This window comes from Gekko japonicus, unplaced genomic scaffold (genome assembly GCF_001447785.1).
Source record: "Gekko japonicus isolate JY-2015 unplaced genomic scaffold, Gekko_japonicus_V1.1 scaffold201, whole genome shotgun sequence".
Taxonomy (NCBI): Eukaryota; Metazoa; Chordata; class Lepidosauria; order Squamata; family Gekkonidae; genus Gekko; species Gekko japonicus.
The window spans coordinates 563,976-589,304 of record NW_015162480.1 but is presented as its reverse complement, the minus strand read 5'-3'; the positions used below and the strand labels follow the sequence as shown (position 1 = coordinate 589,304).

The 25,329-nt window shown below is 46.6% G+C and overlaps 1 protein-coding gene across 1 annotated transcript in view; it reads left to right on the top strand.

Moving 5' to 3' along the window:
• Nucleotides 1–25,329, top strand: part of CCBE1 (collagen and calcium binding EGF domains 1) — a 211,278-nt gene that overhangs the window by 34,352 nt on the left and 151,597 nt on the right. The window lies entirely within an intron of this gene.

Sequence of the window (25,329 nt, the reverse complement as noted above, 5' to 3'; positions counted from 1 at the left end):
CTGACCTTCCACAAAGAGACACATATACCGCATGGTGCTGAGTAGGGATGGGCAACAAACTGAGAAAATTCCGTTTCATGTGGTTCGTGGTGTGCCTGGTTCGTGAACCATGAACCATCATGAACTTTTCGGGCTAAACAAACTGGTTTGGTTCATGAGGTTCGTGATGCAGTAGAATGCTCCCCCCCCATGTGCTAGAGACACCAGACTTACAGGGGATCTCTGGCTGACTCTCCTCTACCTGCCTTCCAAGTTTGGTGAGAATTGGATTTATGGGGTCTGAGTTACAGTCCTCAAAAGAAGGTATCCCCATCCTCCACTGTTTCCAATGGAGGTCCAAACTCACAGGGGATCTCTGGCTGATTTTCTTCTACCTGCTGTCCAAGTTTGGTACCAATTAGATTTATGGGGTCCGAGTTGTGGCCCCACAAAAAGTGTGCCTCCAGGAAAGTGCCTTCTAGGGAAATGACAGGAATGTATAGAATGGATCCTGTGCAGACTAGAGACACCGAATCCCCAACTAACTGTCCTCTACCTGCCTTCCAAGTTTGTCAAGGATTGTATTATCTGGGTTACAGCCCCCCCAAATAAGGTGCCCCCATTATCCACTGTTTCCAATGGAGGGGGAAAACAGCACACAAAAAAGCAAGGGCAATAGAAGCCTAGCGGAACAGAATCAAAGTCCCGGAGAATCTCTGCACTAGAAACCAATGGTGGGGAACATTTTTGCAACCCTAGCAGAGGCAGTGTGGGGTGCCCAGTAGAACCCGTGCCACTGTGGTGGTGCAAACCCAACAGGACTAAGGTCAAGCACAACCAGTTCCGTGTATAGAATGCCCAGAAGAACCCACTGTAGCAATGCAAGTAAAAAAGGACTGATGTCAAACCAGAGAATCCCTGCAGCACCAAAAGAAGGGGGGGACATTTTTTCAGCGCAGCACAACCAGCTCAGTGTATGGAATGCCCAGCAGAACCTATTGCCATTGGGGCCTGCCAGCTTAAAAGGACTGATCTCAAAGCAGAGTCACAAATCCAAGCAAGGGAGGTGGGTGGGATTTTGCAAACTCTGTGCAAGAAAATGGGAAGTGAACACAAAAGAATGGGCAAAGGAGGGGGAAACCCTCCTGAAACTGACATGACTAGTTTGAAATGACAAGAGTGTTTCCAAGGCTGCAGAATTTGCCCCTCCACCCCACTTTGAAATTTGGTAAACATTTTGTTTGAGCAGAGATAATCTTTCCCCACCTCTACAAACTGCTTGTAGTTTGCAAAAACTTCAGTTCATGAACCGCAAACTGGCCAAAATTCATCATGAACTTTAGTTTGTGAACATGTTCATTCCCATCCCTATCTACTAGACAACGGGAGACAATGAAGGTCATTGCTGAAATTGCCGAAAACATGGTAGCTGTTTTCAGAGCTAGCTGCTTTGTTTTGGTGATCTCTGTCTCCCCCTAGCATCGTTAAGAGCAATTATCTTAATTCCTCTTTACCCACTTTCTCCCTGAAACCCAACAATCCATTTATTTTCCTCTTTTTTGGAATTTGGAGTCAGTTTCTAATCAATTCCTTTTTGATCAATGAGAAATTCAAAGAGATGAGGGGCGAGAAGGGAGGGCTTGAAGAGTTTAAGAACTTCCAGGGGTCGTTTCATAGAAAAAGAGCTAGGGGAACTCATTAGCATAACTCATTAGCATATGCCACACCCCCTGACATCACCGGAAGTGTGTCATAAGGCCACACACCCCGCCCCCAACGGTCCCGGCCGCCGCCAGCCTTGCAGCTCCACTGCCAAGCCCCATGAGGGGCCCGGCGGTGGACCTGCAAGGCCGGCGGGAGTGCAAGGAAGCCCTGCAAAGGCCCTCCCTGGCCCCAGGCAGGCAGGGGTGGGGAGAGGCAGGGAGGAAGCAACTTACCCTCCCTCCTCTCCTGCCTCCTCCTGGCTGAATGAGGGCCGGAAGCGGGGCGGCCGGAAGCAGGGGGCGGGGCTTTGTCATGTGCCCCGCCCCCCATACCTCACCCGGGGGAACTGCGATCCCCCGCGATCCCCCCCAAATGACCTCTGAGAACTTCACTCTGTGGATGCTCAGAGGTGGGTAATATCTTCCCAAGTTTTCTTCTTCTGCTAAAGCACCATCCTGTGATGTATAACATAAAACAGCTGCAAGGGCTAAGTTACAAAAGGGTGCATTGATTTCTCTATAAAGAGAAATGAAAGAAAAATCCCTCTTGGGGAAAAAAAGAAAATGAGAGGAATCAAAGGCTATATCTAAAAAAGTGAGTTTTGGGGGTGGGGAATTATCCTACCCAGAACAATGCTACTTCCACCTAAGAGTTTCCAAAAAGCATTGACTTTTGCTTGCAAAGGTATCTGCAGTTCCTTGCACTAGCCTTTTTCTTAATTTGTCAATCCCTTTTCTGTATGCACCTCTTTGACTGAATATTAATAGCTATGTTTGTTTAGTCTGTTGCAGTGAAACAAAAAGAGAGTCTTGTGGCTTCTTAAAGTCTAGCAGATTATAAAGATTAAAAGAGATCTGACGCATATCACACATATGTACCGAGGTTAAATTAGCTTAATATAACATGAGGGAGACCGTATAATCACCGTTTACAGCTGTTATGAATGCATGCTGTGCATATGTTTCATATTTTTGAGTTTTGCATATGGATGTTACAGATTATACTTCTTGCATTACATGGCCTTTGAAGACTACTGTTCACATTTCCCCCTCTATATTCATGAACTAGGGTGGCCACCCCTGGTGGGAGGGTGATTCCCCACTCCTAGCTGGTATTTTTTGGAGAAAAATAATATTTTTAAAATGGCCATCAGCCAACAGTGTGACATCATTACCAGGGAAACCAGGGTGGTGTAGTGGTTAAGAGTGGCAGAGCTCTCTCAGCCCCACCTACTTCACAGGGTGTCTGCTGTGGGGAGAAAAAGGGAAGGTGATTGTAAGCCCCTCTGAGACTCCTTTGGGTAGTGAAGTGCAGGGTATAAAAACCAACTACTACTACTCCCCCTCCTCCTTCTTTCTGGCTGAAACTTTAGGGTAAAACCATAAGTTCCATTTAAATGACTCTCCAAAAACTATGATTTTACCAGAGTTCTGGCCCATTCCTAGAGAGGTGTGACATGGCTTCTGGGTTTTCCCAGAAGTGACGGTACAATTTCAGCCAATGGCTATTCCACACCCCTTCCCCCTGGTCTTCTGCTGGTTGTCAGGCTAGGTTTAGAAACCCTACCATGAATGTGACTAAAAATTCACTTCTTGCATTTGAAACAGTGGGCTCTAGCTTATGCTAGTCTTTTAATAGATATCACAACAATCATTTTTTAAAAACAAAAAACAAAAAAATGAATATTGAATCTCTAGCCTTTGCAGTGTTTTTAGGAGGGCTTTAAAGACAGGTGCATGCTGAATTAAATCACATGTTCAACTGTATGAATACCCTTGTTCCCCCGCCCCCCGGTTTTCTATGAGGAAATCCAGTATCAAAAAGAGTTTAATTAAAATAAAATAAACACCTGAAGATCCCATAGTAGTCTCAGAGTCTGTATGAGTGAACTTGAACAAAGTCACAAGCTAGAAATAACAAAGCTGAAAATTACAGTATAATTTGGGCTTCGCTTCAATATTCATCCATCTCTTTTTTTTTTTCCTCTAGTTTACGAGTCCCTGGTGGGGTTTCACATACCATCCTTAAAATGCCATGTTGCCTATAAAGTGCAATTGATTGGAAGATTTTGGAGGGAGGCAAACCTTTATTTCAATGGAAATCTTGAGATTTCTTGAAATGTTTTTTAATAATGCTAATAAAAGGACAACTTCTCTCCCATAACATATCCAATCAAACCTGCCAGTAACTCATTAAGACTGATATATAGGTGGGATCTATTACTTCTAGAACTAGAGATGGGGAAAAGTTCCCCAGATCCAAGCCTGTGCTCAAGACAGGATTGTTTATATATATCATTTCCCCCACATCCCCTAATTAACTTATGCTGGAGTTAGAGAGTAAAATTTCGGATGATTGTGAATGGCATGTAAAGGTAAAGGTTCCCTTGCTCGAAAGCCAGTCGAATCCGACTCTAGGGTTGTGGTGCTCATCTCCGTTTCAAAGCCGAAGAGCCAGCGCTGTCCAAAGACGTTTCCGTGGTCATGTGGCCGGCATGACTAAACACCAAGGCGCACGGAACGCTGCTACCTTCCCACTGAAGTGGTACCTATTTATCTACTTGCAATTTCTTGCTTTCGAACTGCTAGGTTGGCATGAGGGAGGCATAATTTCCCTTGTCATATGCAGTTGTTTCTTTTTATCATTATTGACTCTGGTAAGGCTCAGAAACGACACTGGAGAGTAGGTGGAGATGAGTTTGCAACGATCCCAGCCAATCAGTGCTGTGCATAGCTGCAAACTGGCAGAAATTGTCTCCTCTGATCCTAGAGAGAAGATGGTATAGTGTGTACCAGCTCTGATTCAAGAATGCAAGGGCTCCTATATTTGTTATTTTAGTAAGTTTTCATGCGCATTACAGTTTAACTGTACATTGCAGCACGTGTTACAGTGTTTAACATGTTACATCTCTGTGCATTACAGTGTTTAACATGGAGATGAACAATGGCCAAAGGAGAACCCATTTTTCTTTCAATAAGTGAAATATTAACAGGGGTGGTGTTAGCCAATGGGCAGCTGGAGCAGCTGCCTTGGGCACCATGCTGGGGGGGGCCCTCGACAGAATGGGGGGGGAAAAACAGGAGGCTCCTGCCACTACTCATGCCCACCCTGTTTGACCCTTGGGTTTCCCACTCACAGAGATGGCTGCCTGGGCCCGCCGTGTCTGGGGCTCTGACCAACCCTTGCTTTGCTCTGGTCTGGGGCCCCATTTTGGACTTTCCCGCAATGGTTCCAGAATGACTTAGACCACCTCTAGGCATCACTAGGAGATAGTGTTTTTTGGGGAGAGGCTGTGGCTTAGTGGTAGAGTGTCTGCTTGGCATGCAGAAGGTCCCAGGTTCAATCCCCTGCAGCTACAGTTAAAAGGACCAGGCAGTAGACGATGTGAAAGACCACAACCGGAGACCCCGGAGAGTCGCTGCCAGTCTGAGTAGACAACACTGACCTCAAGGGACCAGTGGTCTGATTCAGGAAAAGTCAGCTTCATGTGCACACCTGGCTGTCTAGTCTTTCTTTTGAGTGGATTCTCTGTGTGAAAGTGAAGATGCTGGAATGGGGGGGGGTAGCAGCTCAGGCAGGTGCATAATTAAGTGAGAAAGCAAGCACAAGTTTGCTACTAGAATTTACATTTTGGATACTGGTTCCTGCATTTCTTTTATGTTGAGGTACAGATCTTGGCAAAGAAAGGAAATCTTGCCTGTTTCTTAGAACACTTTGCCCGTAGCCAGCAACACAAACAACTTCGTTCTACTTGTTTCTGTGGGTTTCCCCCCCCCCCAAAGCATTCAGCCAATATCTCTAGGCCCTTTGAACTATTTTTATTTTTGGCCAGATCAAGGTGGAAAAAAAGTGCTTTGGCTTTGCAGAATGTGTCTGCTCCATAGTTATGTAGTCAGCATTTCTGGACTGTTTGTAAATAATGGCATAGAGGCCGGGATGTTTATGAAGTAGTGGAAATTTCCGATAGGTTAGCATGTCTGTTGGACAGTTTCAAAAGATGTTTCATAACCCAAGTCTTATATGGTCGCCCCGGGGGGGGGGGGGGGGGGGGGCTTGAGTTGTGAAGCCCAGAGAATGCCAAGGCTTCTCTTCTTTCCTGCATATTTTTGGGGCCAAATTCCATGTTATATAGGAAGCACATGATCAGATAAAAATGTAACAAAAAGACAGGAGCTAATCCAGGGCTTGGATTCATGGACTGCTGCCTTTGAAATGCACATAACAAAAACATGCAAGCAGCAAAGAATGTGTTGGTCTCGACGGAAAAAATAATAATGGCATGTGTTGCACAACAATGTAATTTTGTGGAGGGGGGAGGTTGGCTGTTGCTTCTGAAAGATGTCATGTTTGAATGTTAAGCTGTCATCAGGGACTGTAAGTGACTCAGTTTCAGGGCCTGTCAACAACTATAGTTAGATATGTACGAAGAATCATGGCTGGATTCATATGAACAAATCAAACATTAGCAAGATCCGGTCTAGGAGGCACTTCTTTCTCTGTGTTATAAATGTATGAAACCAAGTTCAGACCCCAGTCCCACTGCCACATTTTTATCCCACCAAGGAGCTCAAAGCAGCATTCATAATCCTCCCTGCCTCCATTTTATCTTTAGCCCTGACGTGGATAGCCCAGGCTAGCCCGATCTCGTCAGATCTCGGAAGCTAAGCAGGGTCAGCCTTGGCTAGTATTTGGATGGGCGACCTCCAAGGAATACCAGGGGCATGACACAGAGGCAGGCAGTGGCAAACCACTTCTGAAACGTCTCTTGCCTTTAAAACAAGTCTAGCTCGCCCCCTCGTGGTGCATAACGCTAAAAGAGCTAGAACTTTTGACTGCCAGGCAATATTAGGCTCTCCTGGCTATTCTACACACAATGCCAAAGACAATTAATTAAGTGATCCTTACAAGTACCTCATGAGGTGGGATAGGCTGGAGAGAGTGACTGGGCGCGAAGACTTCCAATGAACTTTGTAGCTGAGCAGGAATGAGAATCTAGGTCTCCAACATGGTGCTCGTTGGTGTTATAGCACCCACCAACACCTTTCCTGGCATGAAACAAGTGTTTTTAGAAAGTGGGTGGGGCCAGGTGGGGCTTTTGCCCAGCAAGGCTTCTGATTGGCTATTGGAGATTTGATTGTCTGTGTGGTTTTTAAAAACATTGCTTTGGCAGCCACTGCCACCACACCATGGAGATCTTCACTGTGTGATTCAAGGTAAGGCACAGCAGCCATTTTGTGACTGGCTTCGCCTCTTGCAGCAGTTGTTTTATGGCGTCTGTTTTGTGGCTGTGCCCACCACACTGTGTAGGGCTGCCAAGTGGGGGCGGGTAAACCCCCGCTTTGGAGGCCCCGATTTCCGCCGCCGCAGAATTGGGCCCCGGGGGGAACCCTGCCCCCCAAAGCGCAGCGTGGGTGCGTCACAGGAAGGGATGCAACCACGTAGAGCAAGTTGGGGGCGTGGCCCCAATAGTTGGACGGACGGAAAACTCTATGGTTTTCCCTCCAACGATTGGGGCCACGCCCCCAACGTGCTCTATGTCGTGCGTCACTTCCTGTGACGTAAACCCGGTAGAAGACCCAGATGTACAGAAAAATGTGATATTAAATTTAAAATAGAAGCAGGGACAAATTGCAGGGTTCCTTGCAGCTTGAGATAATGTGAGAAGACCTTGCATTCTTTAAATGCATCCTAACAATTATATCCTTGGCTCTGCTTTCAATAGCAGTTTTTTAAAAAGCTTTTCTTATCTGAGGATTTGTACCCCTCAGGAACCAGGGAAAATAAATATCAGCAAAGATTTGGCAGGAGGTCAGCCTTTTCAAATATAGTATTGTACTTTTTCTGTTTTTCTTCTGTGTACAAAAGCAAAGATATGGGGATTCAAGGGGGTGGAGGAAAGAAGCTTTCTGTGATCATGACTTCACAAAATTTGGGACTGAAATCAAAGGCCAGATACACCTATTACTTACCTTGTTGAACAATGTAAATGAACATTCAGGTGGGTAGTTTGATTCCAGTGGCACGAAGAAGAAGAACAAGAAGAAAAAGAAGAAGAAGAAGAAGAAGAAGAAGAGATTGGATTTATACCCCGCCCTTCACTACCCAAAGGTGTCTCAGAACAGCTTACAAACTCCTTTCCCTTCCCCTCCCCACAACAGACACCCTGTGAGGTAGGTGGGGCTGAGAGAGCTCTGTCAGACACTGCTCTTTTTCAAGAACAGCTGTGCCAGGACTATGGCTTGCCCAAGGTCATCCAGCAGGTGCAAGTGGCGAAGTGGGGAATCAAAAACCCGGTTCTCCCAGATTAGAGTCTGCGCACTTAACCACTACACCAAACAGTTCTTCTTCACACTTCTTGTTTTGATTAATCTGAAGAAGCGTGCATGCACACGAAAACTTATACCCAGAATTAAACTTTGTGGGTCTTAAAGGTGCCACTGGACTAATGTGAGTGAATTATGTAATCTTGGCATATTTTCTGTGGAGTATAGTTTTTTCTACTTAATGGAAAAGTAGAACCCGCCACTTATTCCTTTCTTCCTCATTCCAAATAATTCCAAACAAGCAAGGGCTTTCCCATCACCTACTACCTGATGGATAACTGTGGTCTGAACCTGGGACTTTCCGCCTGCCAAGCAGATTCTCTGCCACTGAGCCATGATTCCATGTAAGGCTAAAATGAAATCGTCTGTGTTCGCAGTAGATGTTGCATGATTTGCCTTTATTTTTCCGCTGTGGGTTGGCATCAGTTGCTTTGCCATTTATTATGGATCTGTAAGTGTGCTGCCTTTAGTATAAAGCACACGGATCACCTTTATTTATGCCCTAGAGTTTTGTTAGTCCTAAGGCATTCCATTTTGAGTAAAAACTTGTGGAGTAGGCAGAAAGGGAAAATAATGCGTTGTGAGCCATTTGAGCCTAGACAAGCAGATTTTAAAGAAAATAAGATGGAGATAAATGTTGAACCTCTCCAGAAGTGCTGGGATCAGGGGAATCCTGAGCAACAAGCCATTTCATGCATCTGACAAATTCATCAGGGTTCAGACTGCCAAAATTAATATCGGGCGTGTATGTCATTATTTTGTGAGATGCCTTATGCCCATAAGTAATATGTGGATTAAAACAACTATTTTAATACCGTCACTGATGTAAGCTTTCCTGTGATATTGTGCTGTTGTCAAAGGAACAAATGCAAGAAGGAAAGGGAGGCTTATCATTAAGTGCTTTCCCCAGATGAATTGCTTTTGAACGTCTCAGATTTATTTTTATTTAAAATAGATAGCCCTCCATTAAAAAAATGCTCTAAGAGGCTTACGGTGTCCAAAGGAAAAAAAGAAAGAAAGAACTTTTTTTAAAAAATGGCTCAGATCTCTGAATTTTTCTGTAGATGGGAGGATTTCTTCTCACGGTTCCCAGCTTCCCCCCTCCTGCAGCAACCTAAAATGCCCACTGAAATTGGGGGGGGGGGTCTTTGTCCAGCATGTATAAGATTTCACTGTGGGGGGGAGGAGGGGTGCAAGAAAGTTGCAGTCCATGAGCAGAAATGCTTCTGTCCGCAGAAAAACTCTGGGGGCTCTAAGCTCTTATAAAGAATAAATAGCAGCAGAATTAAACAATTAAAAGTAATGAAACAATAAGACAAAAGTTGTCATGTGAAAAAAGGGTAAAGGTAAAGGTTTCCCTTGCTCGAAAGCCAGTCGAATCCAACTCTAGGGGTGGTGCTCATCTCCCTTTCCAAGCTGAAGAGCCAGCACTGTCTGAAGACTTCTCTGTGGTCATGTGGCCGGCATGACTAGACGCTGAGGCCAAGGCGCACGGAACGCTGTTACCTTCCCACCGAAGTGGTCCCTATTTATCTACTTGCAATTCCTTGCTTTCAAACTGCTAGGTTGGCAGGAGCGGGGGCCAGAGACAGGAACTCACTTCGTCACGTGGCACTAGGGTCTCGAACTGCCGAGTACAGAACTGTAAAAATAAAATATTCATCCATTGCCTGGGAATAAATCGTCAGACAATGTAATTCTTTTAGTACACACAGGCCCCGGTCACACGGGCCGGATAGCGCGGGGGGGGGGGAGGCGTGGCTGTTTGCCCCGGAGCGAACTACCGCGTGACAGCCGGATCAAACGTCCCGCCCAACGTCCCGCTGACGTCCCGTGGTTGGGGGGAGGTGCCAATCATACCTCACTCCTGCGGCGCGGCAAAGAAGCGGCGCCGCAGGGGTTGTGTTGTTGTTTTTTACACAAGTGTTCGCATGTGCCGTTGGGTGCTTGTGCGCACCCGTGGAGACTTGACAAAAAAACCACTTTTCGCGATGGGACATGGGCGGGCACCGGATGTGACGAGCTAACACCGGAAACGTGATCTGACGCCCGCCCTTGCCTTGCGGTTTCCGGAAACTAGTACCTCGGAGGTACTAGTTTTTTACAGCGCATCTTCGGAGTGAAGCCTCGGGTCAGCCACAGGAGCTCTACGCTTCCCAGATGTGGCGGTGAGATCGTGCCCGGAAAATCCACCTATCTTCCGTCTCTCTAGCGTGCCTAATGCTCCGTGTGACCGGGGCCTTAGAATGTGCTCTCTGTAATCCAAACCAGTTAGCAATCTTGCTGTCGCATTTTGTCCCAAGTGAACTTTCTGAATAATCTTAAATGCACCACTGGTTCCTATACAGCTGGGCATGGGGCTGAGGAATGGTCATATCCTCAGGGGTGCAAGAGTGTAGTAATAAACCAATAAAGTAATCCGTGTAGGCCTTATATATGGATAGAGAGTTCTGACTGTGTGGCTGGGTTTCATATGTGACCTCCTAGAAAGCAATGCTCTTTAGAAAACAAGGATCATGATAAAGAGAGAGAGAGAGAGAATGGCACGATCAACAGCTCCTTTCAACTTCTCGCTTTGTAAGTTCTTTTGCCAGGAAAATATGGAGGATCTTTACTCCCTCGTCCTATGAAATAGAGCACATGCTGCAGTAGCTTCATTAAGTGAGTGGAAAGATTCTGATGAAGAAAGAGTTAACTCACAGATGAATGCAGAAGTAGAATGGATGGAGTTATACTAACTCTAATGAGGGATATGCGAATGCAGCCAAAAAGGCAAAACCAGCGTGGGGAAAAAATGAACTCACCTGAATCTTTTGACAAGAGAGGGTACAGAGGTTAAGGCACACAAGGAAAGTTTTATTGTGTAAATCCAAGAACTGGATGAGTTTATGATGTAAATGTAATGTTTATAATGAGAAGTGTTTTCGATCATTAATTTAAAATACCAAAGTTCCACACCCCTAACAACAGCACTTGCATGATTAAACCAAATCCCCTTTAAATTAAAAAAATCACCAAATGGAAAACAGATGAATTTTTTTAAACCCCCCCCCCCAGGTAATGGTTACAAGTCACGGACACCATTGTGGGAGGGGACTTTAAAAACAACGTGTGTGATTAAAAAACACTTTTGAAGCATCAAAGACGTCTAAAAGTGTTGTGCTCATGTCAGTAACATGCAGGAAGAGCAGTCCATTTCTCTGCAAGTTATCAATTACTGGATTCTGAATTTTTTTTCCAGTAGAGGTTATTATGGGGCTGCACTAGGGTTGCCAGCTCCAGGTGGGATCTAGCAATCTCCCAGATCACAGAGATCAGCTCCCCTGAAGGAAAAAAAGGGCTGCTTTGGAAGTTGGCGTCATGGGTACCAGCTCTGCTGAGGCTGACGACTCCTCAGATGAGGAAGAGGCAGGGAGCAACCAGCCTCCTCTGGAGTCAGCCCAGCAGAGGAACCCTTAACAGCACCTGGGGGAGAAGAGTCCCCAGCAGCTGCACAGGAGGTGCAGCCAAAGGGAGAGACTGATCCAGAGCCTGGCCCAGCACCCCCAGGTGGAGACACCCCGAGGCCAGAATCCCCACCTAGTTCTCCTGAGCGTCCCAGACGCAGGGCACGCCAGCGGCTGAATGTGCAAGAGCGAAGGAAAAGGGCCAGACTGCAGCTCTTGCAAAGGCAACATTTAAGCTTCCCAAGTCCCCCCGGGGGCGGGGAAACCCCCACCCCAGAGGCCCGTTCCCCACTGCCGCCGGATCGGGCCCCCAGGGGAACTCCACCCCGACGTGCGTATCACCTGGAAGTGACGCGACCACGCCGGGCACACTGGGGGCGGGGCCACGGCAATCCAAGGGAAAACTCTATGGTTTTCCCTCGTATGGCCATGCCCCCCCCCAGCATGCCTGCCGTTGTCACGTCACTTCCGGGTGACATGCATGCGGCATACGCGTGCTTTGCGCGCGTGCTCACACACCAGACACCAGCCGGGAGCCCCCCGCTCCGGCAGAAGATCGACTTGGCAACCCTAGCAACATTAGGGGCTGTGAGTCTTGTGATAAACACCCCCAAGCAGTCCAATGTTCCCTCTAAGCTGAGTTAGTGTGAGCTAGCTCACAGTTTTTTAGCCTCCAGCTCACACATTTTTGTCCTAGCTCAGGAAGGATGGCTCCAGAGCAAACTTATTTATGCAGCAGCCGAATTGCTCGCTCACAACTTGAATGCCAGCAGCTCACAAAGTAGAATTTTTGCTCACAAGACTCCACAGCTTAGAGGGAGCATTGCCATGCACCTGCCTCTGCACGGAAGCAACCGTGCATGCTCAGATCTGATCCTGGCTGTTAGCCTCTGCTCCTTGCTCCTAGCTCCTGCAACCTTTCACTGACTTCCCAGCTTTCTGACCTTTGGCTCTGTTGCTCGACTTGATTTCAGACTGCGTATCCAGTTTCCAGTGCATGTTATCCATGGTGACTGGCTGACCCAGCACAGGTGGACTCTTAGGACATTGTACTTTGCTGAGGTCCCTCCCCTGCCATCCTCCAAATCTCCAGGCATTTCTCAACCCAGAGCTGGCAAACCCAAGCAGCTGAGTGCAACTTCAGACAGTTAGTTCACATGTTATGTTTAGGGCTGCCAACTCCAAGTGGCACCTGGATATCTCCCACTATTACAATTGATCTCCAGACAATCAAGATCAATTCCCCTGGAGGAAATGGCTGCTTTGGAGGGTGAACTCTGTGGCTTTATACCCAACTGAGACCTCTCCCTCCCCCAAACTAGGGTTGCCAAATTGTTTTCGGCCGGGAGCGGGGGGCTCCCGGCTGGCGTCCGGGGTGTGTGCGCGCGCACCGCGTACACGTCACCCGGATGTGACATCGCGCGCTGGGGGTGGGGCCTCGGCCATTTGAGTTTCCCCCTCAAATGGCTGTGGCCTGCCCCCAGCGTGCAATGTCACATCCGGGTGACGCGCATGCGGGGGTGGGGTTTCCCCCGGGCCCGATTTTTGTCGCGTCAAAAATCGGGCCGTCAAAGCGGGGGATTCCCCGCCCCCCGGCCCCATTTGGCAACCCTACCCCAAACGCTGCCCTCTCCAGGCTCCACCCCCCAAATCTCCAGGTATTTCCTCAGCGTTTGGTTGAGGACAGCGACGGACGCCATCTTGGCTGGCACTCCCTTTCTCCTTCTCCCCCCTATCCAACCATGCCCCCTACGAGAGGGGGGACACAGCCAAAATTAGATGTATCAACGCCATCTGAATACTGTTATTTGCGAATTGTTTTAATCAGTTTTGAAATCGTTGGAATTGTTGGGATGATACGTTTTATTGTTGTTGTTCATCGCTCAGAGCCCTGAGTACTCAGGGACTGAGTGATTTATAAATCTAAATTATAAATAAACAGGGCTTTTCCCTGGGGGAATGCGCCAGAACAGAGTTCTGGAACCTCTTCGACAAAATTCTTTTAAAAATGTTTAAAAGTTCATGAGTTTTCAGTATACAGATTGAAAACTTCGTTTCCCTCTTGAGAGTTCCAGCACCTGTTTTTTTTAAAAAAGGCCCTGTAAATAAATATAAATAAACAAACAAACAAACCCAAAAGCTGGCAACCCTGCATCAAAGACAGATTATTCCCAAGTGACTTGGGAAAATATTTGAATCTAGGAAACCCTTCACAAACAATGTGTTTCCTGAGTATAGTTAAAATCATCCCACACTATCAGTGTGCCTGTTCACAGAAGGAGATAGCCATGTGGATAGGAGCCCTGATAATCCGGGGCAATAGCCACAGAAGCCATGACTCCATCGTCATTATACTGTGTAAACTGAGAAGCTTTTACTAATTTTGTATGTTGTGTAACAGAAGGTGTTGTGTCCGCTGACCGCCACCAGGGGCCAGCGAATACCCCAGAGCTTGACTCTGGAAGAACAATGGGGAATAGGCTCCTGGTCTCTCCACTGGGGGACCAATGGGACCTTGGCGGGAGATTTGAACCCACCAACGGGACCTAGGGGGGTGTCCCCAGGTGTGGATATAGTTGGCCAGCCGGCCGTTTGTCTTTGTTGTGTACTATCAAAGCGTGCAGGGTATCATGCGGTCAACCCACTGCACAATAGAAGGGAAATTGGAAAAGGGCAGGCCCGTAGGCAGGAGTTTAAAATCTGGGGTGCCTTTAAATGAGTCGGGGGGCACCCGGCACAGGCATCCCCCCAACCCCCCCCAAGGGAGCCTCACAAATAAAAGTAAAAATTGGAAGTCAGGCGCCTGGGCTGGATGGGAAGTCCGGGGGGGGGCTTGGCAGTAAGGCAGGGGGGCCCAGGCCCCACAATGCACCACTGTAGCTACGGGCCTGGAAGGAGGATATTGTCAGCTGAGCTGAAAGGACAGGAGTAGACATACATAGCTCCCACCCATGTGGAGATAAATGTGGTTAAGGAGTTCAGACTCGACTCTCTCTCCCCCTTCCTCCCCCTATTTTGGATCACTCTGTTTAGTGTTTCTCAGCCTTTGGAATGTCCTGGTTGGAATGATACATTTAGCAAACATAAGCAGTTTTAGTAAGCATGCTAAACACACACACACACACACACACTTTTTTGAATTATTTGCTGTGTCGTATATTGCACAATTTTGACATGTCTCTGAATGGCTCTTCCTAGCAGTTTCCCATACGACAATAAATCTGAAACAGTTTTGTACATGTTAATTAATTTTTATTTCAGTTTTTGCAGCTCCATGAGTTTCTGCTAGGTCCATTTATGCCTTTTTGGCTTCAGTAGAGACCAGGACAACTGGTTACTTCTTCTGTTTGAAATTCATTTACTCCTTGATATTCATTATGCTTGTTCTGTTCCTTTATTTATTGTTATTTATATACAGAACGGAGAACAATCAGAACCGAAATTACATCCTTACATTTACATAATTTGCATTTATATAATGATCTATACGTTGAAACACGTTTTTCCCATCTGTTCAAAACCTGTAAAGGTTTTGATTGAGCCGGGTATAGTATTTTAAGCATACAGTAAAAAAATAATAATCTTTCCATCCGGTCTTTTGGTTAAGAAGTTGAGGATTTCCCCTCAAATCCTGTGAACATTAAAGGTACTTCCATAATGGCATTGCACAAAAATCCATGTAATCTTGTTTTGTATTATTAAAATACACTTCAATAATACCAGTTCTTGATTCAGGTGGGTTATAATTTTGACCCCTAACTGGTTAGGATTGTACTGTGAGCATATCAGCCTAGCTGGACTCTACTTGGCCTTTAATTCCCTGCACTGTAATGTGGAGGAGGAAGCAGCTGGTCTGCTGTGCTGTGGGGGGTGGCAGTGTGGATGGTCAGCCCCTGTGGATGGTCAGAGGGTGGTATCACCCCAGCAATGACCAGATGACCCAAAAGACCATCTGGTTATTTAAAGTAGGGGGAAGCCAGTGGCCATTTCCTGGAAGACCACTTATGGTCTACTTAGAGAGGTACTAGGGTTGCCAAGCCCCCCGGTTCGGCAGGGGTGCCCCGCTTTTGGGGGGGTCTACCCACCACCGGCCAGCTGGCTGATGGGGGAAGCCCTGCTTTAAGTGCAGGGAGCTGGTGTTTCGCCGCGCACCCATCGGGTGGGTGGGGGCGGCGGACATCCCCAACGTGACGTCATCATTTCGGGGATTCCCCACCTCCTCCAGGAAAGCCCCCTAAAGTCCCCCGCTGGGGGCTAAAATGGACTTGGCAACCCTAAGAGGTACGACCTGGCAGCGAGAGACTCCCACCTCCACCGGGGTTGTCTGGCAACCCTAGAGGCAACTGAAGCAGGGCCTCTGAAGATAACTGGAGCGAGCAGGTAGGTTCATAGTGGAGAAGGAGGTGCTTAAGGTATGTTGGTCCCAGGCCGTACAGGGCTTTAAAGGTCAATACCAGCACCTTGATTTGAGCCTGGAAGCAAACTGGAAGCCAGGGTAGATGGAACAAGACTGGAGTGATATGGTCCACAGCAATCTGTACCAACTGCAGTTTATGGACAGTCTTCAAGGGCAGCTCCACGTAGAACGCACTGCAGTAATCTAATCTAGATGTTACCAGGGCATGCTCCACAGTGGCAAGATCCTTTCTGTCCTCGAAGGGCCGAAGCTGGTGAGAGGCCACTGCTGCTACCTGTTTATCCAACAGGAGGCCTGGGTCCACGGACAGCCCCAAGCTGTGAACCTCTTCCTTTAGGGGGAGTGCAACCCCATCCAGAACAGGGGATAGTCCATTTCCTGGGTCAGACAGCCCCCCCCCCCCCAGCAGCACCTCTGTTTTGTCAAGATTAAATTTTGACTTGTTAGCCCTCATCCATTCTTAAAGCAAGAGTGCATGTTCTGGATCACTGGAGGAAGATTAGTTATGCCTTAATCTTGGGTATGCATTCCTACTGTTTCACAATGAGTGTCAGAGCAGCACTGTTGGTCTTTCAATAGTAGTCTGCACCATAATCTTTTCAATTAGGGCTGCCAATCACATGGCTGTGTTTTTATTATTGCTGCCAGCCAAGTGTTTGCTAAATCTCCAGTTATTTGCAGCTGACTAATAATGCAATCTTGAACAAAGTCGTGCCCTTCTAAGCCCATGGACTCCAGTGGGTTTAAAAGGGTATAACTGTGGCAAGGATCGCACTGTAAACCAGGGTGGATTATTAACTGCCTAGGAGACTTCAGCACATGGTTGGTATTCTGCATATGGCCTGTGGAACAATGAGTTTGTCAGGCCTATTTTAAATAACACAAAGAGAATTAGATCCTGTTGCTTCATGCAGTCAAGTCATTCCCTAGACCCTCATTATGGTTATGCATTTGCAGTTTTACACAAATTGTCCTAGAATTACGGAAACCACACGAGTCTGCTTGGATGGCCTATAGAAAAATTAGTGTTCCACACAGTGTATGATTCAGGAAAGCAGCAATATGCTTGCAACGTTTTCTCAATCCTACTCTTTCTCCTCCATCCACCACTTCATTATATATTTATATCACTAAACTGTAGTTAGTATAAATTTATCTGTAATAAAATGGATGAAAAAGACCCTGTCAGTCTTGTGTGTGAATAAACCTAATCGCCGTTTCTTGTAGAAAATGATCCCTGCCATATAGTACTAAACCAGGGGTCCCCAATGTATTTCCCAGAGCTGGCAACCCTAGTTAGAATTCGAAAGGTGCCGGCAGGCTAAAAAGGTTGGGGAGCCCTGTACTAAGCATGGAATTAGTTAATGAACAAATATTTTCCCTTATTCTTGAGAGTAACTGAAATATACTGGGTTCAGATGCGTAGAAGTGATCAGCTCATCGTTTATTAGTGATTCAGCAAGAGAAAGAAGAAGACTGCAATCCCTGGCTGAAGCTGGGTACTTACACCCCAAAACACCCCACTCCCAACAACAGGCTATTTACACTCTATTGTTTCCCAATTGGTTTACTCTAGGATCCTTGTCTCCCTACTGGTCCATTCTAGGATCCTAGCAATCTATTGTTATGCATCCCAAGCTCAGTCCTTTTGCAAGGGCAGTTCAGGCTGAATTAGGCTTGCCAAGTCCCCCTGGGGGGTGGAGAAACCCCCGCCCCAGAGGCCCGTTCCCCACCGGTGGTGGATCGGGCCCCGGGGGGGACTCCACCCCCAAAGTACACGACGTGCACGTCACCCGGAAGTGACGCGACCATGCCGGGCACGCTGGGGGCGGGGCCACGGTCATCCGAGGGAAAACTCTATGGTTTTCCCTCGGATGGTCGTGGCCCCGCCCTCAGCGTGCCCGGCATGGTCACGTCACTTCTGGGTGACGTGGTTGCGGTGCACGCGCACTCCAGGAGCAAGCCGGGAGTCCCCTGCTGCAGCAACAGGTAGGACTTGGCAACCCTCGGCTGAATACATAACAGTAACTTTTCTCATGCACTGTAAACTACCTACTTTTTGCTACTTCCTTTGTGAAGAAAGGCAAAAACCGTCAGGCTTTTTTAGTTTAGGTGGTGGTGGGGGGAAGCAACAGAGGGTTCACTCCATTCGCCAAGCCCCGGAAAACGTTTAAATCTATACAGCAATATAAAAATGGCAAACAAAACTGTCTTGAATTCATTTAATGTTTTATATATCCCTGTTGAGCAGGTCTAGCACGGAGCTGCCATCTGATCAAGAAAGTAGACAGAGGAGATAACATTGCCACTCAGTATCATATCCCCAGTCTAAATCCCCTTTAGCGTGCTACTGTTAGCTCGAAAAGGAAAAAAAAAATGCATTATCGTTATGATAGCAGTTTTAGTTGGTACACATTTGATAATATCTGTACTACCTGCAGGGCACTATGCCATTCCGCTGCAGGTAGGTTTGCCAGCTCAGTGTTGGGAAATACCTGCAGCCTGGGGAGGGCAGGGTTTGGGGAGGGGAGGGACCTCAGCATGGTGTAATAATGCCACCGAGTCAATTCTCCAAAGCAGCCATTTCCTCCTGGGGAACTCATCTTGATCATCTGGAGATCATTTATAATAGCAGGAGATCTCCAGGTGCCACCTGGAGGTTAGTAACCCTAACTGCAGCACCCTCTCCAGTAATCTGTGGTTTTAATGGATTCTGTTAAAGTTTGCAGTCCTAATACACAGAGAAGTACCACAGCAACCAGTGGTAAAGGAATAAGTAAAGATATTAACATGAAAATTTGCCTTTCTGTTCAGTGGTCTGATGAGTTCCATGGAGTTAGCTTCTGAAACACTTTGTTACTATGCAGAATCAGGGAATCAGAAGAAATGTCAGGATGAACCTCTAGGTCAAGCCTGAAACATACTCCAGCAGCAATTTGTATGGAAATCTGTGACTCTTTTAATAGTGGCAAGGAGGGAAGAAGGAGGCAGGTCTCAAAATGTAATTAAAGTCCACTTAGAAGGCTTAATTGGAGGCTTAGGGCTTACAACGTTAATTCCAAAGCTTAGAATTTAGAAGGATTTCATTGTGAAAGATTAAATATATCCCAGCTTCATTCTGACAATCATTTTGCTTTCAAACAGGTCATATGGTTTGCTTTTGAAAGCCTAATTGGGAGGGGTTGATAAAGTTGGTTTTTTAAAAAATATCCATAATTCCTGTGGCATTAGCTTGTGAGCTGATGGGGTTTTGGTTTCTCACTCAGATTGGCCACCTAGTTATACTTTTAGTACAGCCCAAGTTTTTAGAGAATTTATCGGACTAGTGAGATTTATTTGTGTTTCTAAAACTAGCCAAATTCTGTGCTTGTGAAGTCCCTGAAGTGATGTAAAAGTCAGAGCTGAAGACACAATGTGCTGTCAAATCCCATAATTCAGACTAGCAACCTTAGAGGGAAAAGCCATAGCCACTACTTTAGATGCAGATATTTTCACTTTTGGTCTGTGGTAAACATCTTTACTTGATGATGAATTTCTGCTAAAAAAAAGAAGAAGTCAGCAGGCAGACACTCGGAAGCGTAGACACTGAGAAAGTTTCTACCCTCCTAAATCACAGGCTTAGAAAAGGAAGCTTTAGTGGGAGCAGGGCTTTTTTTTGTAGAAAAAGCCCAGCAGGAGCTCATTAGCATAATAGGCCACACCCAACAGCAGGAACTCATTAGCATATCAGGCCACACCCTGACAGCACAGCTCATTCGCATATTAGGCCACACCCCCATGTTACCAGAAGCGTGGTCATCCAGCCATACCTACCTTTTGCATCTTATTCTCTTTATCTTGTTTGTTGTCAAAACCCAGGGCTTTTTGCATGTTAGGCCACACACCCCTAATGTAGCCAATCCTAATGAGTTTCTGCTGTTGGGTGTGGCCTATTATGCTAATGAGTTCCTGCTGGCCGTGGCCAACTCGGGAGCCAGCCGGAACTCCGTTCCTGTGCGTTCCTGCCCAAAAATAGCCCTGAGTGGGAGACCCCCCCACACACACACTGATGCTCAGGTGGGCAGCAGGGGAAAGCTGAGGGAGGAATGGGAGGTGTTTGGCATCAGATATTTGGAGTAGGATTTGGGGGGGGGATTTGACACTGGGAAAGGCAGAACACTGGAACTCTCTCCTCAGAGAGACTCGCCTGTCCTCTTTTGTTGCTTTCTTCTGCCAACAGGTGAAGACCTTTTTGTGTGGTGTATAACACTGTAGAGTCTGCTCATATTTATTATATGGTCCACAGACTTCTTTCACATACAGCTGCTGGTGTGACCTTGGGTCAGTTACAAGTTTTTCCAGAGCTGTTCTCTCAAGAGCTTTCTCAGCCCGATCTACCTCACAGGATGTCTGTTGGGGGGAGGGGAAGGGAAAGGAGAAAGCAGCTCTGAGACTCCTTCAGGTAGTGAAGGGTGGGGTATAAATCCAATCTCCTCCTCTTCCTTTGACTTCCAGTAATACACCTATTTAAATTATAGCATTTGTACACATTTGCTTTAGAGAATTCTTTCAGCATCCAGGATACTCAGTGTAATCCCAAACAAAGCTATACCTTTCTAAGCCTATTAATGTCAATGGAGTTAGAATGGTGTAATTCTGTTTAGGACTGCACTGATAGTCTCAGGGTGCGCTCAGAGGGGCAGCTAATCCTGCCATTATGCCGACTCAAATTTGATCCTGATCTTTTAAATCCATCCTCGCATGACCAGACATCCCCCGGGGGAATCACCTTACTGCGTGCTGCTTCCACTGTGGATTGTGTAGACGGCATCCATTGAAGGAGGCATGTGCGGTGGGTTTTTTTAAAAAACCCTTTTTGCGCATGCGCATAGGCATGATATCACAGCCTTGTTTATCTGCACATGCGCAGAATCAAGATTTTTTTTAAATGACACCCATTCGGGATGGTCTGACGTCCTGAACGGGCGCCATTTTTTAATTGCACGCTGGAACAATCAGACGGGGGCAAGTCCGCGATTGGCCCATCGGAACTGAAAACTCCGGATTTTAACTAGTACCTTTTTATTACTGCTCCGAAGCGGAGCAAAATGAGATGCTCATGGAAGATGGACGTTTCCCAGATGTTGATGTCTGGACTTTACATTTAAATCCATGAGGCACTCGTGCCTCACGCGGATCTAAAGAGCCATCTGAACGCACCCTCAGTGGCTATATTAAAAAAATGGCCATATAGTCAGTAATACGTACATTTTCCCCAGCGAGAAAAGGGGTAAATAACTCGGCAGCTGAATGGCCCCTAGTACCATTGTCGAGAGCAGCACAATTGTTTTGTAGTTTCTATAAAAGATGCCTATTGTATTTTATGCACCCTTTATATCTGCTGTGGTCCTTAATCACCCTCTGCCTATTATATTTGTAACATTTTTTTATTGTAGGGGAGGGTTCCTTAAATTCTTTTTATGGGCTTTTTGGTTTTCCTGCTAATTCTTTAATTAATTGTTTATCTGTGTGTCTGCTGCTTTGTAACATTGTTCTCTTCTAAAAGATTTTATTAGTGTTATTTATTTCTACAGCATGTTTTAACTGGGCTTTTAAAATACGAGTAGCGTTTTCTGATGGGAATCGGCGTGGTTCCTTGGAAATAGTTGGCTGAGATGCTACAAGGTATAAACGCCTCCAGCCAATGCCTTGATTCTAGCCCGCCAAGTCCTGTTCCTCATCTTAGCTGCTTCTTAACCACATCTTATGCTTCACAGGACCTCCAGTCCTCCTTCTATACTCCATATTACCTTCTTATCCTTCCCGCAAAGACAAATAAAAACCATGTGAGAATTCAAAGTTTTTTGCTGAAATAAAACCTCTTGAGAGGGTTGGGAACCTGGCACACACAGAAGCAGTTAGTGTTGAACCACTACCAAAGAGAGAGAAAAAATATTGAAAGCATGTCCAAATTAGGGATGCTGGCTCCCCCCAGGAACACTGACATGGAGGGACTGCATAAACTGGCATCCCTGATATCACTTTAGGGTTCATACCAGGTGCGTTGATGCTCTAGGAATTTCCCAAATCTGTATGGTTTTGGGAGATTCCTAGCGTGTAGCCCAATGTTACTCCTCTTGTTTTGCTTTCACTGCTCCATCAAGCAGTGACAGGAGCCCAGGGCCAAAAGTGGTACATAGGGCACCATTACAGTTGCCAGGCTCCAGGTGGGGGCTGGAGATCCCCTGCTATTAAAACTAATCTCCAGGTAACAGAGATCGGTTCACCCAGAGAAAATGGCTGCTTTGGAAGGTAGACTCTATGGCATTATACCATATTGAGGTCCCTCCCCTCCCCAAGCCCCACGCTCCTCAGGTTCCATCCCCCAAATCTCTAGGTATTTCCCAATCAAGAGCTGAGAACCCTACCATAGTGGGTAGGGTTGCCAAATCGACTTACCTCTGCCGGCGAGGGACTTTCTGCTGGCTCCCGGCAGCATGCACGTCACAGGGAAGTGACGTCATGACCAGTGTTCCCTCTAAGCTGAGTTAGTGTGAGCCAGCTCACAGTTTTTTAGCCTCCGGCTCACAGGTTTTTGTCTTAGCTCAGGAAGGAGGGCTCCAGAGCAAACTAATTTATGCAGCAGCCAAATCTCTCACTCACAACTTTAATGCCTGTAGCTCCCAAAGTAGAATTTTTGCTCACAGGACTTCACAGCTTAGAGGGGGGGTCCGGGGGGGGGGAAAAGCGAACACAAAAGGGGGGGGGGGGGGGAAATCCGCCCCCGGGGGGATTTGGCAGCCCTAATAGTGGGCCACCTGGCAAGCCTATATCCAACTCAGTGTAAAATTCAAATATATTCTGCACTTGGTTAGGAAAGCCTGGTTCAGGGGTTCTGGAGGACTGTTTTTTAAAAAATGATTCCTCTCTAGAAAGAAATTTTTATGAAGGATACAGTATAATTTTAACCCAGTGCTAGCACAGTGGGCCATCGTGGTTAGGAACGATACCTCCCCACCCCCTTATACGAAGAAGTGAGCAGTGGCTCAAGAAAGCTCATGCCCTGCCACATATTTTTAGTCTTTAAGGTGCTATTGGACTCTTGCTGTTTTATACTGCTACAGACAAACAGGGCTACCCATCTTGATCCACCTCCTAAGAACATTTTTTACTTTAAAAGGTAAAGGTAAAGGGTTCCCTTGCTCGAAAGCCAGTCGAATCCTACTCTAGGGTTGCGGTGCTCATCTCCGTTTCAAAGCCGAAGAGCCAGCGCTGTCCGAAGACGTTTCCGTGGCCATGTGGCCGGCATGACTAAACACCAAGGCGCACGGAATGCTGTTACCTTCCCACCGAAGTGGTACCTCTTTATCTACTTGCAATTTCTTGCTTTCGAACTGCTAGGTTGGCAGGAACTGGAACTAGAGACGGGAGCTCACTCCGTCATGCAGCACACTCGGATCTCGAACTGCTGAACTACTGACCTTCCACAGCCTGCAGTTCAGCATCTTAACCACTTGAGCCACCGCAGCACTGTAGCAGTCTGCTACAGACAGACAGGGCTACCCATCTTGATCCACCTCCTAAGAACATTTTTTACTTTAATCCTCTGTAATTCTGTAGGCAATTCTCAATTCCATGTATTAAGTCACTGGGTTTCTCATAATGAATGTATATTTGTAATTTCATAGGTGTCTGCATAATTAGTATCATGTAGGCTGTGTACAATACGTTTCCAGAAGTCTTAGCATGGAGGGCATTAACTGCAGCAAGGACAGATTGTCCTCCAGTGGTATTAAAAAAATCTTGTGTTGGCTCTAGCTGAACTAAGGGCAGCTCTCATTGCCGAACTCAGAAGTATCTTCCAGGAAAGATTAGCCTAATACATGACCCCCAGATATCTTAACTGCTCAGCTCGATCAATATTACGACCAGCAATTGACCGTTTGTACCTTCTGTTCCCTCGCTTCTTACTAAAAAGGAGGACTTTAGATTTCGAACAATGAATAACCAGGCCTTCTTTGGAACACTAATCTGAGAAGGAATGTAAGAGTCCACTACGCGTTCCCACTACTGATCTTGCAAAGCAATGCTGTATCATCAGCATATAATAGTGTTGGCAACGTAAGGGAGAAATATGATGTATCAAGTATTCCTGTGAGAGGCTTTTTGCGGTATTGCATTGGCAAAGTGATCGATGCATTACATCCAAACCAGATTTTCTGGATCAGCAAATTGGAGGTCTCTGCTTCACATGCTTTGGGAAATTAGCAGACACACATCTGCGTATCATGTAGTTGTGTCCTGCCATGCTGGACCCTATTTTCTGTAACACCCACTTTATGGAATAAATTTCCCATGGTTCCACTTGAACTCTGTGCAGAGGATCTGCATGAGGAAAAAAAGGTAATTTGGGGGCCAAACAGGATGAGACACAGCAATCATGGACGTTACTGTGGTTTTTTAAAAATGAAAAAGCCATGGGAGGAAGGGTGGTCAGACTGGAGCTGAGCACTGGGGGAGGGGTGTTTCAAACCTTTTCTCCTAATTCCCTAAGCCCCTTCCCCCAAAAATGCTGCTTTCCCTGCTGGGGAAAACATACAGAGAGCCAGTTTGGTGTAGTGGTTAAGAGCATGGACTCTATTCTGGGAGAACCGGGGTTGATTCCCCACTCCTCCACATGTAGCTGCTGGTGTGACCTTGGTTCAGTCACAAGTTCTCTCGGAGCTGTTCTCTCAAGGGCTGTCCTCGAAAGAGCTCTCTCAGCCCCACCTACCTCACAGGGTGTCTGTTGCGGGGAGGGGAAGGGAAAGGAGTTTGTAAGCCGCTCTGAGACTCTAAGTGAAGGGTGGGGTATACATCCAATCTCTCCTCTCCTCTCCTCTGTTCTTCTTCTATATGGCAGTCTTTGTATGTTTTCCTCTATATAGTGAATAGCAGCCTGGGGAGGGGGAGAATTGCGTTAGAAAAACAGCATCAGGAAAAGGGTTGGATCCCCTTTGTTCATATGTCTTCCCATGTCTGCTTTTAACTTTTTAAACAACAGACTTTTATTCCTGATGGTTTCAGAGGCTAGCCATGTCGATCTGCAGCAGGAGACTAGATTCTAGTCCAGTGGAACCTTCAAGACCAGCAAGATTTTCGGGGTATGAGCTTTTGAGAGTCAAAGCTCTGGACACTGAGCATGATGTCTGACAAAGGCAGCTTTGATTCTGGAAAACTCATGCCTCGAAAATCTCATTCACCTCTAAGGTGCTACTGGTCTCAAATCTAGCCATTCCTGGTGGGTTAACAAAATATTTGCTTGAATAGTCTGAGTCAGGGGTCATTTCGTACAAAAAAAGGTGCAGGAGCTCATTAGCACAACTCATTAGCATAACTCATTTGCATATGCCACACCCCCTGACATCACCGGAAGTGTGTCAGAAGGCAACACCCACTGCTCAGGCTCCACTGGACTGTTTTGGATTGCTAGCTATTGGGG